The sequence below is a fragment of the Hemiscyllium ocellatum genome, chromosome 21 (genome assembly GCF_020745735.1).
Source record: "Hemiscyllium ocellatum isolate sHemOce1 chromosome 21, sHemOce1.pat.X.cur, whole genome shotgun sequence".
Classification (NCBI taxonomy): Eukaryota; Metazoa; Chordata; class Chondrichthyes; order Orectolobiformes; family Hemiscylliidae; genus Hemiscyllium; species Hemiscyllium ocellatum.
In genome coordinates, this window is record NC_083421.1 from 40,061,115 (window position 1) to 40,073,720 (window position 12,606).

Here is a 12,606-nt window from a genome sequence, read left to right on the forward strand (position 1 = left end):
ACTCTATGACTCTATAACTCATGGACTGCAGTGATTTAAGAAGGCAGCTCAAGGGCAACTAGAGACAAATAATAAATGCTGACAAACAATGACACCCATGTTCCACAAAAACTTATTTTTTGTTTTTTAACTTAAGTAACGTGCAGGAATAGGCGTGTAAACAGCAATTCTTTTTAATGAAAACATAAATATGCATATTTTTAAATCGAAATGCTGAAGAAAAATTGAAATTAAAAAGGGATTACATATAAGCTTACATGATTTGCTTAGTCCATGGACCACTCAGAAGAACCACCTGATTTGCAGTTGTGATATCAAAACCAGTTTGAAGGCACGTGGAGCGAGAACTGATACTGTCAAAGTCTGGGATTTACTTGCTGTTGAACGAAGTTCATTGAAGACTTGAACATCCTTATCATAAAATATGTTTTTAAAAGCCTTTAAACAAAAAGAAATTAGACTGTTAATTTCACCTTTACATTATTTACTTTCATAAACTGCCCATTGAAAAGTGACACTGCTTTAATGCAATGGGTCAGTGAAATTATCCATTCAGCAATTGAGCTGCAGAGACTATGAAAGGTCTGAACAGTTTGATCATGTTATTTAGGCTGCACCATTTCAATTGTTTAATGATCATTCCAGATTAATAACAATCCACTACTTTGAACAGCTTTTAGTTCAGATACATGAAATTTGTCTTGCAAGGCGTTTTCTCAGATGCTTTATATTTCAATACGTTTTTTAGATTTTCCAATTTGAAATGTTCAGGACCATAAGAAGGGTCTTTCTTCACTATTTTTCTGAAAACACTTTAAAATGTTGCTTTTCATTGTGCTGCAAGCATGCAAATGCAATCTTTCCAGATTTAAATTCATGTCATTTTTTTAAAATCCAAATGCCACGTCCTTTTTTGGCCTGAAGTCAGAAGTAAAGAAAGCTTATTCCCATGGCAAGGAGAGAAAGCTTTACATTATAAACATCAGGTTCTGATTAAATTCAAAACAAGCATTCAAGCTGGCAAAAAAAGGGGAAATATCTGAGCATTACAGCTCAATTTATTCTTTTGCTGGCCTGTGAATTGAAGTGCTTGAATGGAACAACTTATATCAGAAATTACCATCTTAAAACTTACATTAACAACGAAACAATAAGCAAGAAACTTGGACAGAAGAGGAAGTGAGACAGAGTTTTGGATTCATTTTCTGAAATGAAAACAAAAGTCAAGTATGTTTAGATGCTATGAAATTACTTTCTAATGTCCCACAATGACCCATCCTACTCTCCATTGAAATGTAATCATAAACTATAAAATGTCTAGAATATATGAATATTTTGTACATTGCACAAACAAGAAAACAAAGCTAAACCTGCCTCCCAAACAGGACTATCAATAATACAAAAGCATTCAGGTTAGCAGTAAATAGAAATTGTAGCCAGGATATTACAGGGTGGCAGTCACACCATCTACTGGCCAGAAAGTTGGCAACAACCTCACTTTGGTCAGTGAATGCGAGATCCAACCTCAATTTTCAGTGCAGTAACTGGCTGCCTGCTGTCAGAGCACCTATTGCTTCAAGAGTGGAATCCTGCCCCAAAGAGCAGCTGGACAATCACATCGCCAGAAACTCTTCAATCCCAGCTATGCCACTGAAAGAAATTGCTATTCCTCTGACTGTAATCAAGAAGCTCCAGCACTGATAGATGAGCCCCTGGTACTGGTTGTTGATGAGGGCAAGGAATATGATTGAGCAACAGATCTTGTCCCTGGGCCTTAGGCTACCTGAGCATCAAGCTCCCACCATAAATCTGCAAAAGGGGTTATCTGGAGGTCACGCAAGGAGCAAAGAATGCTCCTTTTCACCACTGCAGAAAATACCTGCAGTGATGAGAAAACAACCTTAAGTCTCCCTTAGTTGACCATTAAGGGGCCACAACTGGTCTCTAGGCAGTAGAGCTGTCTGCCACCACTCCCATTGATATCCTCCCAATATTCTGTCCATATCCCTGCCTGTCACCATGCTCCCGCAGGTCCTGTAAAATCCAATGCAATGTTACAAATATTCAACAATGAGATAAGTCAGATGGTATTCTTCTAAACTGCTTATTCAAAATATGAATATTCTAGCAGGTTAAATTATAAAACATGATGGATAATCAACCCTACTCCAAATTCTGATTCTGTGCTGACGATAAATTAGTCAGTGTTGAATAAATGTTTGCATTAGAGGACAACAAGTAAAATAGCATGAAACTCTTCAATAATTGTCAGACCATATTTCCATTGACTGGCATGTATTTCTTCATAAAGTATGAAAGTGGATATTTTGCACCTACTTAACCATTATCCACATAAGGCACAGTATGTTCAAAAAACTTAACTGGGGCAAGCTTACTTTTCAATATAACCCATCTTAATCCATTCAAAAGTACAGAAATGAAGGAAGAGGTCTCCATGAAGAGTAAAATGCTTCATAAAATTCAAACAAAACCCATGAGAATTCCCTTGTTTTTTTGCACTGCAACTGAAAGCTAGATTGCATTGTGAAGGCACAGTCTGAAAAAATGCAGTCGGAGTCTACCCACCTTTGAGAATTACAAGTATGGCCACTTATGTGGCAATGGGTTCACTCCAGAAGAAGATTCAATGGCCATAGAACACCAATGAAGTTTGACACATTGTTGTCGAGTGTGTCACTTGCACACAATATTTTCAATCTTCTTCAACTACGTAAATTGATTTCTGTCCAGGTTGCATCTTTTCCTGGGTACAGATTGTGAAGGAATCATCCGGCCCTAATATCTGTACTTAGGTTAAAAATATGACTATGTAAATATGTGGTGCTATAAAGTACACCCTCTTTAGGAAAGAAGCTGTAACACCATAACTGGTGAGCGAGTGCAATTATAGCATGGCATATTTACACAGGTAGTTGCCAGTGTCAATGTGGACAAAGGAATTTCGAGTGAAAGTATATAGAATGAATGTTTTTAAAATGAGGATTGAGTTATGTTTGTGTTCTCCAGTCTATCTCTCATTTAATCATTTAATCGCATTTCACAAGAAGCCTACTCTTGGTCTTGACTCTCTCTTGTGAAATACCATAGAAATGTGTGTGTGTGTGTGTGTGTGTGTGTGTGTGTGTGTGTGTGTGTGTGTGTGTGTGTGTGTGTGTGTGTGTGTGTGTGTGTGTGTGTGTGTGTGTGTGTGTGTGAGTCATAGAGATGTACAGCAAGGAAACAGACCCTTTGGTCCAACTCGTCCATGCTGACCAGATATCCCAACCCAATCTAATCCCTTTTGCCAGTACCCGGCCCATATCCCTCCAAACCCTTCTTATTCATATACCCTACCACCATCGGCGTGAAAACGTTGCCCTTTGGGTCCCTTTTATATCTTTCCCCTCTCACCCTAAACCTATGTCCTCTGGTTCTGGACTCCTCCACCCCAGGGAAGAGATTTTGTCCATTTATCATATCCATGCCCCTCATGATTTTATAAACCTCTATAAGTTGCTGATCTTTGAAGGGCCATTTTCTCTCCCTTGTTACTCTTTTGTACTTAATGTTTTTGTAAAAACCCTTTGGATTCTCCTTAACTCTATTTGCCAAAGTTATCTCATGTTCCAATTTTGCCCTCTTGATTTCCCTCTTAAGTATACTCCTACTGTTTTTATACTTTTCAAAGGATTCATTCAATCTATCTTGTCTATATGTGACCTATGCTCCCTTCTTTTTCTTAACCAAACTCTCAATCTCTTTAGTCAACCAGCATTCCCTATACCTACCAACCTTTCCTTTCACCCTGACAGGTATATATTGTCTCTGGACTCTCGTTATCTCATTTCTGAAGCTTCCCATTTTCCAGCCATCCCTTCACCTGCAAACATTTGCCCCCAATAAGCTTTTGAATGTTCTTGCCCAATACAGTCAAAATTAGCCTTCCTCCAATTTAGAACTTTAACTGTTAGATCTGGTCTATTCTTTCCCATCACTATGTTAAAACTAATAGAATTATGGTCTCTGGCCCCAAAGTGCACCCCCACTGATACCTCAGTCACCTGCCTTGCCTTATTTCCCAATAGTAGGTCAAGTGTTGCACCTTCCCTAATAGGCACATCCACATATTGAATCGAAAGATTTCCCTGTATACAGCTAGCAAATTCTTTTCCATCTGAACCCTTAACACTATGGCAGTCCCAGTCCATGTCTGGAAACTTAAAATCCCCTACCATAATTGCCCTATTATTCTTACACATAACTGACATCTCCTTAAAAATTTGTCAACTGGCCCACACTACCTCCACCCCGCATGACCTTGCATCTGCCTGCACGACCTCCACCTCGCACGGCCTTGCACCAGCCTGCACCACCTCCACCTCATGTGCCCTTGCACCGGACGGCACCACCTCCACCTCGCACAGCCTTGCACCGGCCTGCACCACCTCCACATCGTGTGCCCTTGCATCAGACAGCACCACCTCCACCTCATATGCCCTTGCACCTACCTGCACCACCTCCACCACCTCCATCTCGTGTGCCCTTGCACCGGCCTACACCACCTCCACCTCGTGCGCCCTTGGACCGGCCTGCACCACCTCCACCTCGTGTGCCCTTGCACCATCCTGCACCACCTCCATCTCGTGTCCCCTTGCACCTGCCCGCACCACCTCCACCTCGCACGCCCTTGCACTGGCCTGCACCACCTCCATCTCGTGTCCCCTTGCACCATCCTGCACCACCTCCATCTCGTGTCCCCTTGCACCAGCCTGCACCACCTCCACCTCGTGTGCTCTTGCACCAGGCTGCACCAGCTTCCCCTCGCACGGCCTTGCACCAGCCTGCACCACCTCCACCTCATGTGCCCTTGTACCGGCCTGCACTACCTCCACCTCGTGTGCCCTTCCCCCTGCCCGCACCACCTCCACCTCGCACAGCCTTGCACCAGCCTGCACCACCTCCACCTCGTGTGCCCTTGCACCGGATGGCACCACCTCCACCTCGTGTGCCCTTGCACCGGCCTGCACCACCTCCACCTCATGTGCCCATGCACCGGCCCGCACCACCTCCACCTCATGTGCCCATGCACCGGCCCGCACCACCTCCACCTCATCTGCCCTTGCACCGGCCCGCACCACCTCCACCTCATCTGCCCTTGCACCGGCCTGCACCACCTCCACCTCATGTGCATGCACCGGACGGCACCACCTCCACCTCATCTGCCCTTGCACCGGCCTGCACTACCACCACCTCTTGCGCCCGTGCACCACGCTTCCCCCATTCCCCTCTTCTGTGAATTAAAACAATTCTGATGTCCAGTAACTTGAATACCTGACATTTTGCCCAGATGTTAAAGTTTTGCAAAGTAATTCTATTCCAAATCTTGAAGCTTAATTTTGTTTCTGTACCAGGAAAACCCTTATGTATGAATAAAGATAGCTTTCCTGATTTAACGTACATCTTAGCTGATGTCAAATGCACTTATTGTACATGTTTGTTTTCATGTTTGATTTTGAAACGGCAATAGTTATATCCCCTGAAACCTGTATGAAGGCCAAGAGGAATGATTAAATACACTAATGGATTCTAGATCTCATTTTATCAGATGCATTGCGGAATTATGTTCTTGTAAAGAAAGAACTTGCATTTACACGGTCTGCTTTATTCCCTTGGGGCATCTCAAAGCATTTTACAGTCATTGAATTACTTTTATTGTTCAGTTGGTGAACTTTCTGTACCCTGCCAGTAGACCAGCCATCCAGTCACGTAGCTTCAAGCAGATTGAGCCAAATTTTGAGCTGGTAATGTGTTTTGACATGCAAATGCTACACCTTGACTCTATTTTCAAAGAAATCTGATTTTCCCCTGTATTTGTGACCCTTCACATTTTCCTCTGTTCCTTCTGTGGGCAGGAAATGCGTGGAGTGCAAAATGCACACCCTTCGTGGTTTTAAAAAGGGGAACAAACATCAGAATTTGATCCACACACCATTTTCAGCTGGCCCTGCTGGACTTCAGAAGCCCATTAAAAGTACATCAGATTGGGAACTTCTGAGGAACATGGAACACCTGCTGAGTGGGCCTGGACTGACCAGTCTTCTCATTTTCCCTGTATTGGATTGGGGGGGGGGGAACTGGAGTATGGTGTGAGGGGTGGGGTGGGAGTGGTTGCCAAAGTCATAATTAGTCTAAAGTGCCATAAACTTTTGGGCCAGCCCTGCTATTGAGGAAACATTCTGAAAGGTAAAAGGGAAGTTTTTCACACCTCTGATTATCTGTTAGATGTTGCATTATAGTGTAATTTTTTTTAGCTGCTGTGATTTATTGTCGGACTTTGACACAGAAAGGTATGTTGAATGTTACATTGACCACCACTGTGTAATTTTCATGCACAATATTGTATCTTTTCTAATGGAGAAAGTACCACAGTACATTTTATATTATTTTTTAAAAATCTTCCACTGTCAAATTTTTGTGCTTTAATTTGGTTGAACTGAAGGATAAGATTCTATTAGTGGAGTGGTTTTATTATGACATCAGTTCCATTATGAATGATTGGCTGGGTTTCAAAAGCTTAAACTAAGCAAATGGTCCTATTGATTCAAAAACTATTGAAACTAAATCCATAAATAACTGAATGCACCTGTGATGTGGTTACTTATTTATTTATAAAGATCTTTTTTAACTTTTGGATTTTTGGTCCATTATCAGCGAGAGTGAGATGTTTTTCGGGTTTTCTCAGAGTCATAGAGATGTACAGCACAGAAACAGACCCTTCAGTTCAACTCATCCATGCTAACCAGATATCCTCAATTCATCTAGTTCCATTTGACCCATATCCCTCTAAACCTTTCCTATTCATATACCTGTCCAGATGTCTTTTTAAATGTTGGAATTGTACCAGCCTCCACCTCTTCCTCTAGTAGCTCAATCCATACATGTGCCACTACTTGTGTGAAAAAGTTGCCCCTTAGGTCCTTTTTAAAATCTTTCTCTCAATCCTATGCCCTCTAGTTCTGGACTCCCCCACCCCAGAGAAAATACTTTGTCTATTTACCCTATCTATGCCCTTCATGATTTTATAAACCTCTATAAGGTCACTCCTCGACTTTCAATGCTCCAGGGAAAATTGCCCCAGCCTATTCAACTTCTCCCTGTAGCCCAAACCCTTCAATCCTGACAACATCCTTGTAAATAATTCCTGAACCCTTTCAAGTTTCTCAACATTCTACCCGTAGGAGGGAAACCAGAATTGCACACAATATTTCAAAAGTGGCCTAACCAATGTCCTGTACAGCTGCAACATGACCTTCCAACTCCTGTACTCAATGCTCTGACCAATAAAGGAAAGCATACCAAATGTCGCCTTCATTATCCTATCCACCCGAAACTCCACTTAACGGAGCTAGCAATAGTCAATTAATTGAAGAATGACTGTTTATCTTAGTTTTTAGGTAAAAACGCATCAGAAAATATCAATCACAGATTCCTGATCATCCATCAACACCACTCATATTAAAGAAAACCATCACCCTTTCAGTGCTTGGCATCTCCCAGAGATATGCAAAAAAACACTGAGGAATTCGACAATGTCAAAATGAACATGATATAAATTCCAAAAAAACTTAATATTTCTAAGTAATTCAGCTATGTATATCAAACATCAAAAAGATTGTTAGAGATGTAATGGTTTTCCACTGACTACAGTGAGTCCAATTGCTATTGAGTGTCTCCAGATAACTGTACACAGTGCAGACTGGGTTAGTGATATGGAGGATAGATCGAGCAAATACGAGGGTGTGATGTGGCATCAGAGAAAATTAGTAGCATGGAGTGGAAAGTGGGGGGTGGGGGTGGAAGAAGCACTGTGAAAGGGATAAAGGGTGAGGTTTAGGAACCTTGAAACAACATTTCAAGTCTGGCCATTGTGTTAGAAAACCAAGGCAGTTCTTCCTCATCCACACTCCTACCATTCTGTCACAACTCTCAAAATGCACTACAAACCTGACCACTGTGTGTAAAGATGAAAAACCCTAATAAAGTCAATAACGCAGAGACCCAGATAATGTTCTGTGGAAGTGGGTCCATATCCCACCATTGCAATGGAATTTGAATTCAATGACAAACTGGAAGTTAGAAGTCTGATAATAACCATGAAACCATTGTCGATTGTTGGGTAAAACCCATCTGGGCCACTAACAGTTTTTATAAAAGGAAACTTCTGCCCTTACCCAATCTGACCTACATGTGACTCCAGACCCACAGTAATGTGTTTGACACTTAAGTGACCTATGGGTAATTAGGATGGGCAATAAATGCTGTCTCACCAACGATGCCCACATCCCATAAATTGATTTTTAAAAAGAGAAAATGGGTCTGGAACAAGTTTTGCAATCTGTAGAAGTGCACAGATTGGCTTAGAGTGATGGAGATGTGCAGCATGGAAACAGACCCTATGGTCCAACCCATCCATGCCGACCAGATATCCCAACCCAATCTAGTCCCATTTGCCAGCACCCGACCCATATCCCTCCAAACCCTTCCTATGCATATACCCATCCAAATGCCTTTTAAATGTTGCAATTGTACCAGCCTCCACCACTTCCTCTGGCAGCTCATTCCATACACTTACCACCTTCTGTGTGAAAAAGTTGTCCCTTAGGTCTCTTTTATATCTTTCTCCTCTCACCCTAAACCTATGCCCTCTAGTTCTGGACTCCCCGATCCCAGGGAAAAGACTTTGCCTATTTTCTCGATCCATGTCCCTCATAATTTTGTAAACCTCTATAAGTTCACTCCTCAGCCTCTGACGCTCCAGGGAAAACAGCCCCAGCCTGTTCAGCCTCTCCCTATAGCTCAAATCCTCCAACCCTGTCAACATCCTTGTAAATCTTTTCTGAACCCCTTCAAGTTTCACAACATCTTTCCGATAGGAAGGAGACCAGAATTGCACGCAATATTCAAACAGTGGCCTAACCAATGTCCTTTACAGCCTCAACATGACCTCCCAACTCCTGTACTGAGACAAGACCAACATTTGCCCCATTTTGTCAGTTAAAGATTTTTCAGTGTTTCAGATACAATAAAACATCCTTTTAAAGGCAACAACACATATTTTCTGGACAAATGCATAGCTATTTTGCCTTCAGAAAGGTTCCAGAAAATCAATTCAGTGAAAGATTCATGTATATTTCTGATTCATTTATTATTTGACATCAGAAGAAATAATACAATAATAATATCAATCAAATTTAATTCTCTATTCTTGTTTGAAGAGCGCTGTGAGAACATTAACAATCAACTGCAGCATCAAAGTAGTTAAACAAGACATTGCAGGACACATTAGGTGGTTACTAAGCAAAATTGATTAGAATAAACTCCAGATTTCGTCATTGTATTGCTCGCAAGACAAAGCTTTTCCCTGTGCCTAGGTACACGTGACAATAAATTCAGTTCAATTAGTCTCACTTATACTGGTGATTGCAATAGCAGTTGCTCTATCATAGGCTTGTGGTCCTCATTTTGAGTATACCATACAGATTTACAATTTGCAATGGTGTCAAGTTCGATTCCCTGCCTATTTGGGTTGAGTGTTGTCTGCTCTCGACTAATTATTCTTCACCTCCTAATCCTATTTCATCTGAAGATTTTGGCCTCGAAATGGTTCTATTTCCCAACCATGATATATGTGATGCTGTAATGTATTATTTTAAGCATCTTTTCTATTTAAATCAAGCATTTGTGTTGAAATGCTTCTATAGCATACAAAAACATGCTTCCTGTCCATTGTCCATTAACATGCTGATAGGGAAGGCTATGCTAATTTAAATTGCAGCAGCTATCAGACATTTAGTTGGACTGTTCAGCAAATGAATTATACAGGCTTACCAAGCGTTTTAGCACGAGCACATGCTGTCCAAGACACAAAAATATCAGTTTTCGCTTCATAAGGTTCAGATGGTGAAAGCCTTTCTGTCCATTTGGCTACATCCTTTCAGAATACCAATCTACCCTGACCCCAGTACCTTGCTCTTTCTATAGCATTTAATTGTTTGCTTGCTTAGTCAAGACTGTCCTTGCACCACCCATAGGCCACACAGACTCCACCTATTTGCCTTCTAATGGTTTCACATTCTCAACCTTTTATTGAAGAAAATCCTAAATGTGGTAGAGTCAGTATTTGGTTTAGAAAATTGTGCATGTGTTACACGCAGGGATACTTAAGTAAAAGAAAGTGTCATTGAATCTTCAGGTCAGGTCTTTGAGTGAGATTTAAAAAAGCTGAGAGTACAGAGTTCCCTACAAATACCCGACTGTATTGAGTGGATTATATGCGCAAATGTTGTGTTTGTAGAGTACATCTATGGTGAAGACTTATGTCTGTAATTATGCCTTTGAAGAATTTCTTCACCTTTCAATTTTTATCTTCTCATAATCCAAAAAATGTTACTTCTGTATATCCCTTAAAATGCACTTGAAGGTACGTATAGATTGATGTATTAAAATCAGAACTAAAACAAAATGCTGTGGATGCTGATTTGAAATAAAATCAGGAAATGCTGGAGAAATTCAGCATGTTTGGCAGTATCTGTAGAGAGAGAGATAGAGACAGAGACAGAGACAGAGTTAATGTTTTGAGTATAATGTGACAGCACTGACCAAGTGCCAGATTAGGCAAGTTAGACTTACAAAACTGCTGCCAGACCCTCAGAGCTTTTCCAGCGCTTTCTGTTTTTCTATAGAGAATGACATCAAATGCTGAAATAAAAATTTTGAAATAGATAATAACATTCTGAGCTCTGTAAGGAAGTTCTCTGTAGCTTGGCACAGTTTATGGAACAAAGAATGGATTAAAATGACAGAACACAATATATAGCTCAGTAAAACCAGCTATTTCTGGATTTATCAGGAAATACAAAGCTGGATACTAGTTCTTCAGATCAACATTGCAAGGAAAAGACAGAAAGCTTCACATTATACACAGGACCATTCATGGATCTGGGCATCACTTGCAAGGCCAACATTGATTGTCCATCCCTAACTCTGTTTTTGATGTTTTAGTGAGTCTACTTCATGAACAGTTGTATTCTGTGTGGTCAGGGGACTCATACAGTACTATTTGGGAGGAAGTTTCAAGACCTTGGTTCAACAACAAGGCAGGAGCATTGGTAAATTCCCAGGCTAGGATGGGGTGTGACTTGGAAGAGAACTTGCAGCTGGGTATTCTCATTCTCCTGTTGTCTTTTCTTTTTGTGTTGATAGTGGTCTCACAGGTTTGAATTGTTGTGCATAGGGGACGTTGTAGATGGTGTCCACTGCAAACATGGACGTGCTGGTGTGTACTGAGTGAACGTTTAAGATGGTGAATAATCTACAGTTTCCAGGGGTGGAATTTTTCTAGTCTCTAAACAACATGGGCAATGGAAAAAAGTTGGGAAAATACAGCAAGAATGGAAAAAATGAGATTCCTGAGGTCACTAAAATATATCCAAATGTCTGCATAAGCTTTTAACAGCTAGGTGAGAATCTCACTTGTGAGTGCAAGGGACCTGTTTGCAAGTACTAACATCTCAATCTTTACAAATCTCAGCTCATTTATGTGCAGCTTGCTATTTTCCCAAGTCATGAGCACCAATTCTAAGTATCAATCTTGAGCAGTATTCCCCAAAATTTTAGGGCAGACTCCATGGTAGTGGCCACCTTCACCCCCAACAATGGGTGGCATGGTGGCACAGTGGTTAGCACTGCTGTCTCACAGCGCCTGAGACCCGGGTTCAATTCCCGACTCAGGCGACTGACTGTGTGGAGTTTACACGTTCTCCCCGTGTCTGCGTGGGTTTCCTCCAGGTGCGCCGGTTTCCTTCCACAGTCCAAAGATGTGCAGGTCAGGTGAATTGGCCATGCTAAATTGTCCGTAGTATTAGGTAAGGGGTAAATGTAGGGGTATGGGTGGGTTGCGCTTCGGCGGGTCGTGTGGACTTGTAAGTAACCTAATCTAATCAATGGAGGTTGGCATCAGTAAACACCAGCCTCACCACATCATCAGGGAACAACTTGTTTGAATACAGATGAGCACTTCAATTCCACATTTTGGAGCTCACTGACACCTTACATTGCAATGTTGCTGCCAGGTTGCACTATACACAGGGAGAAGCACATTATTGTCTCATTATCATTGCTATTACGCATGGTCTCTTACATTGCATCAAAGTGGATCACAGTGTTCTCAGTTTGCTTTCTTAGTCTGCATTCATTTTATGCCAACTAGGATACTTGCAATATTTCTGCCTTGCCTTGTCTTAAGTTAAAAATCACACAACACCAGGTTATAGTCCAATAGGTTTAATTGGAAGCACACTAGCTTTCGGAGTGATGCTCCTTCATCAGGTGATTGTGGAGGGCTTGATCGTAACACAGAATTTATGGCAAAAATTTGCAGTGTGATGTAACTGAAATTATACATTGAAAAATTGATGAAGGAGCGTCGCTCCGAAAGCTAGTGTTCTTCCAATTAAACCTGTTGGACTATAACCTGGTGTTGTGTGATTTTTAACTTTGTACACCCCAGTCCAACACCAGCATCTCCAAATCTTGCCTTGTCTTATC

General features: G+C 41.4%; 1 long non-coding RNA gene across 1 annotated transcript in view; it reads right to left on the reverse strand.

Moving 5' to 3' along the window:
- Window positions 1-218: 218 nt before the first annotated feature.
- LOC132825669 (uncharacterized) overlaps window positions 219-12,606 on the reverse strand; it is a 55,869-nt gene continuing 43,481 nt past the window's right edge. The window contains exon 3 of the long non-coding RNA XR_009645807.1: window positions 219-438. This is a non-coding gene — a long non-coding RNA (uncharacterized LOC132825669). The remainder of the gene's footprint in view (window positions 439-12,606) is intronic.